We start from the raw sequence: 5967 nt of genomic DNA, 5'->3' as shown, positions 1-5967 counted from the left end.
TCAAATATGGTTCTTACATAACTTAATTTCAATCCTATTAAAGACATGATTAGAAAGAAAGACTTGTCTCTTGCTGGTCGAGTCTTATTGTCAAAGGCAGAGGGTCTATTAAGAGTTTCTTATTTCTTTTCTGTAATGTATTGTCCTAAGTCATCATGTGCCTTATTAGATAAATTATTATATAATTTCATATGGAAAAACAAATCACAAAAAATAGGATTAGTGATGGAGGTCTTGAAGTTGTTGACTTTACCATCTTTAACCATGTATTTAAAGGAAATTGGTTGAAAAGATTCATTAAAAAAACAGACTCTATTTGGAACACATTTCCTAATTGTATTTTTAAGAAAATTGGAGGTATTGAATTTTTGCTACAGTGCCCCTTCTCACTTGGTAAATTACCCATAAAATTAGCAAAATTTCACCAACAGGCTCTATTATCGTGGTTACTAGTTTACAAACATAATTTTTCACCTTACCGTTGTATTGTTTGGAATAATCAGAATATTGTTTATAGAAATAAGTCATTATTTTATGAGAGATGGTATTTAAATAACATATATTTTAATCAATTGATAGATGACAATGGTCAGCTTTATTCCTTTTCAGAATTTTCCAGGAAATTAGATTTTGGAGCTTCGTTAAAAGAATATAACACTGTATTTAATGCCATTCCTAGTGGTATAAAAACTCTTTTGAAAGGAGAGCAAACTTTTAATCCTATTTCTTTATATAACAACTCTATCTCATGGACAAATATAATAACCGCTTTGTTCGAAATCATATCAACAGAAAATCTATTCCAGCGTCTTCTTTTAAATGGATGGCATTGTACAATGTTAATTGGAATGTTGTTTGGTCTCTTCCACACAGATATTTATTAACAAACAAAATAAAAGAAGTTACATTTAAAATATTACATAGATGTTACCCTTGTACTAGTGTACTTAATAAGTACACTTATTAATGTGTTGCATGTACTTAATAAGTATATGCAAAATAATAAATTTTTGTGATATGGAAGAGACAATTGTACATCTTTTTTGTGAATGTGAGTGTGTTAATTTTTTTTATGAGTTATGTACCTATCTCTCAGAAAAAACAGATATCAGAATATGTATTAACACTTGTGATATTATTTTCTTTTATTATCGCTGTAATTCCCATATTTAATATACCGTTAATCTTTTTATTATACATGGCAAATTTTTTATTCACAAATGTAAATTTTTGGGTAAGAACCCACTACTGTCAATTTTTCTGGTTGATTATAATTCTTATGTTCTATCTTTGATGGGCATAAAAAAACAAAAAATCATTCAGAAGTCAAAAATTGCTCTCAATGTTTAACCTATAATCTTCTGGGCCTTGTTTATAAAACGTTCTTCAACAAACACACTTGCGAAACATCCGCTGTTTACATAACGCTGGATTCTTCGGGAAGCTGAACAAGGTTATCTTTCCCTTACAACCAAAAACACACATCTTTAGAGACATTCTTCCCGAGCGAGTCCCGTGCAGCGCTTCAGCATTGATAGGTGCGCTCTTGCTCTCGCTCTGGTCAATGTGTGCGCTGACGCGCTCTTCCGGGAGAAATGCCCATATAAGGAGTTCCACCCTTCATAACGTCATGAAGAGCCACGATCTAAAAAAAAAAACTTTCCGAAACTGGTAAGAAACCCAGAAGTGTGTATTTGGCACAGAAATACTCTGTTATACGTACAAATCGTTTTTTGAAACTTTGGCCATGTTTAGCATGAGAATCCAACTCTAATTAACAGTGTAATTAACAGTGTAAACAACTTTGAATGCATGAAATTGTGTCATTATTTACTTACCTTTATATAGTTCTAAACCTTCACTTTTCTGTGGAACAGAAGAAACTAATATTGGCAATGTAATGAAAGCGAACTAGGACCGCCAAGCTCCAAAGCTATACAATAGCTTTGTGTGAGTAACAGACAGGGGTGTTGCTAGGGTTGGGAGAGATAAGGAGCTTAGCCCCAGTAAAAAAAAAAAAAACTATCCATAATTTCAAAATCCATAATTTATTTAAAATACATTTATTTCGTACACTAAAAAATGCTGGGTCATTTTTTTTTTTTTTAACCCAAATGCTGCGTTCAGCCTGTTGGGTCGTTTTATTGGGTTGTTTTTGATATTTTTACCCAGGTGCTGGTGTCACGCCCATGGACTGTTTATGTGTGTTTTGCTCCCCGTGACCCAGTTTCTCCCTCTTGTTGATTGTGTTAATTTGATTCCAGGTGTGTCTCCTTAGTCCCCTCGATTAGTCCCTCGTTATCCTGTGTTTATAAGCCCCAGTCCATTCAGTTAGTGTTTGTCGGGTCTACTGGTTATGTTTGTGTGTCATTCCTCGTTCCTGTTGTGGATTTACCTCAGTGATTGTTCATTAAAAGACTGTGTAATGCTTCTCCGTGTCTCCTGCGCACCTTCCCTCCGACACAGCCGTGACAGAAGACCCGACCAGAAACAGTTACCTCTGTGTGTTCCCTCCATTTTTGTTTCTGTTTTTTTCAGTGTTTTTTGTTTCCGTTATGTTCCCTCATGATTATACATCTGGGACTGCTGGACTTCGAGGAGGACCTTATAGACTGGGAAACAGAGCTGGAGGCTGACTTGCCCCCTCTCTTCTCTCCTTCGTCCCTGCTGGTCCCGTCCAGCCCTGAGTGGACTCCCGTTTCCCAGTCCAGTAAAGAGAGGGCTCCAGTCCCCGAGTTTAGCCCAGAGAGGGTTCCAGTCGCCGAGATTACCCAGAGAGGGTTCCAGTCCCCGAGTTTAGCCCAGAGAGGGCTCCAGTCCCCGAGTTTAGCCCAGAGAGGGTTAGGCTACTCCACCACTGTTTTCTGACAACCCCTCTGCTCGCCCTCAGCCCACCATCAGCACGGTGCAAGCTCCACGGGACTGCCATCCTCCAGCGTCTCCGTGTCTGGAGTTTCCCTTGACTCCGCCTCCAGCCTCTAAGCCCCAGACTCCGCCTCGGTCCATCGGCTCCACCATGGCTCCTAGCTCCCTCTCTCCGCTGGGCACTAGCTCCGCCGGGCTTCCTCGTCCCTCCGGCTCCGCTTTGGTCTGGCGTCGACCATCTTGCGCCTCGGGACTCCACTCCTTCGGCTGTGCCTCGTCCCTTCGTCCCTCCGGCTCCTTCATCCCTTCGGCTCCTCCTCAGTCCTCTGTTGCTCCGGCTCCACCCATCATCTCTGCCTTGGCCCTCCGGATACTCCCCGTCGCCCTGGCTCATCAGCTCTCCGTCTCCGCCTCGGGATCCTCCGCCACCTGCTCTGCCGCCGTTGGTCGGCCCCCTGGAGTCATCGGGCCTTCCTCCTCCATAGCTCCTCCCTCCGTCGGCTCCACCGTAGTTCGCCTTCATGGCTGTGGCCTGGGTCTCCTCCTTGGTCTGGTGTCGACCATACTGCGCCTCGGGACTCCACTCCTCCGGCTGTGCCTCGTCCCTCCGGCTCCGTCAGGCTCCTTCATCCCTTCGGCTCCTCCTCAGTCCTCTGTTGCTCCGGCTCCACCCATCATCTCTGCCTTGGCCCTCCGGATACTCCCCGTCGCCCTGGCTCATCAGCTCTCCGTCTCCGCCTCGGGATCCTCCGCCACCTGCTCTGCCGCCGTTGGTCGGCCCCCTGGAGTCATCGGGCCTTCCTCCTCCATAGCTCCTCCCTCCGTCGGCTCCACCGTAGTTCGCCTTCATGGCTGTGGCCTGGGTCCCGCCCGGCTCCTCCTGTTCCAGCTCTAAGCCCTTCCTGTCTCCTCCCTGGCTCTTTCGTCCTGCAGTACCACCCTGGACTCCATTCATCGTCCTCCTCCCGGGTGTCCGTCCTCCTCCCGAGCCTCCTTCCAAGTTCCCTCCATCCCTTCCTATGTTGTTCCTGCGGCGCGAGGACGCGCCTTCCGGGAGGGGGGCGATATGTCACGCCCATGGGCTGTTTGTGTGTGTTTTGCTCTCCGTGACCCAGTTTCTCCCTCTTGTTGATTGTGTTAATTTGATTCCAGGTGTGTCTCCTTAGTCCCCTCGATTAGTCCCTCGTTATCTTGTGTTTAAAAGCCCCAGTCCGTTCAGTTAGTGTTTGTCGGGTCTACTGGTTATGTTCGTGTGTCCTTCCTCGTTCCTGTTGTGGGGGACAGGTTTGTGTGTCCTTCCTCTGTGATTGTTCATTAAAAGACTGTGTAACACTTCTCCGCATCTCCTGCGCTCCTTCCCTCCGGCACAGCCGTGACAGCTGGGTAGGTTTTCTGTAACTAAGTTGCTGGGTCATTTTTAATAGCGGTTGGGTAGAAAAAATAAACCACCGAGTTGAGCCTGTCTCCTACGAAACAACCCAGCTGCTGAGTTACAGTCAGTTTGCAGGCTTTTTGCATCCTCTGCAGGAAAGAGCGTTTCTTAGCGCCGCTGCTGCCGATTTGGTGCACTTCTTCAGTGGAGTAAAGGTTTGTATACATTTTATTTCATTTATAAAGTCTTTACTGTGCTGTAAATTATATTATTTTACAAAATGCAACATAAGGTCGAGGTGTCAGTCAGCTGCGTCAGTCAGCTGCGTCAGCAGCGGTCGTTTTGCATGATGGAAACGCCTTGCATAACATAAATGAATTTTATTTGTTATAATACTGAGTTTAATTTAATTTGATGTCAAAATATGTTCTTTAATCTCAGTACTGTTTGTTTATGGGCAGTTTATGAAGTCAGTCATGGGCACGGCATCTTTCAGCTAACGTTGCGAGTGAAACGTGAGGCCGCAGTCTGAGGTTTGCAGTTCCCCCACGAACAGCAGCCCTTTACTGGTTCAGATTTCAGCGACACTCCGGTACGCAAATTAGCACTATTTCCATTTATGTTATGCAAGGCAAAAGGCATTTCCATCGTGCGCAACGACCGACCGCTGCTGATGCAGGTCACTGACATCTTGTCCTTACGCTGCGTTGCGTAAAATAATACAGCACAGTAAAGACTTTATAAATGAAATAATCCAGCATTTTTTAGAGTGTAGATGACTTAAATAAAACAACCCAGCATGTTTGGTAAAAACATTTAACCCAACCAGCTGAGTAAAAATAACCCAGCATGTGTTCTGTCCAATATTTACCCAGCGCTGGGTTGCCAAATAGCCCAAGTTGGGTTGTTTTTAACCCAGCATTTTTTTAGAGTCTACAAAGTAAAATTCGAAAATATTAACATATTTATTAACATATCACTTACTGATATAAAATGATAATTTAACTTAATTTTGTATTGCACAATGCAAATTTCTTAATATTATGCCTAAATGTGTTTAATATCACTACTAATAAGGATTGTACCTCTGTATAATATTGATCTTTAAATGTAAGCTATTTAAAGTGCACCTGAAGTATACTTGCAACAGTTCCACTTTAGCACAATCAAATATCTTTAGTTGGACTTCCGCACAATTAAAGATTTAGAGCTGCTTGACAGTGGAATTGAATTCTGTTTGCATAATTGAAATATTTTTATTTATACATTTTATTTATATATTATATTGCTGCAATATTATTATTATTTAAAGGTCCCATATTGTCAAAACTGAAATTTCCTGGCTTTTTCACGATTAGTGAGGTCTAGGGGCTATTTAACTACCATATAAGTTTCAAAACAGTCAGTCCACAGTAAAATGCACACGGCCTGCTTAAAGTTCTAGCTATTTTTCACGAACCATTGTGACTTCCGTAAAAAATTGACGTCAGAACTACAGTCACTGCCTTCAGTCATCACCCCGAGCACCGCCCACAGTCCCACTCTCCTTTTGCCAAACCCCAGACAACATCACGTCCATGCTTTTGCTGAGCAAGGACAACACGGAAACATGTCGAAAAGGTTAACTTTAACCACGAAACCAGATCGGCTGACCTGTAACGTTAGACTCTCACTCAAAGGATGGACGATCTGACAGGATTGTTACTATGAGGTGGATCACATCTAACGTG

The sequence above is a fragment of the Sinocyclocheilus anshuiensis genome, unplaced genomic scaffold (genome assembly GCF_001515605.1).
Source record: "Sinocyclocheilus anshuiensis isolate Anshui unplaced genomic scaffold, SAMN03320099.WGS_v1.1 scaffold2698, whole genome shotgun sequence".
In the NCBI taxonomy this organism is placed as follows: domain Eukaryota; kingdom Metazoa; phylum Chordata; class Actinopteri; order Cypriniformes; family Cyprinidae; genus Sinocyclocheilus; species Sinocyclocheilus anshuiensis.
Note: the sequence above shows the minus strand (reverse complement) of the source record.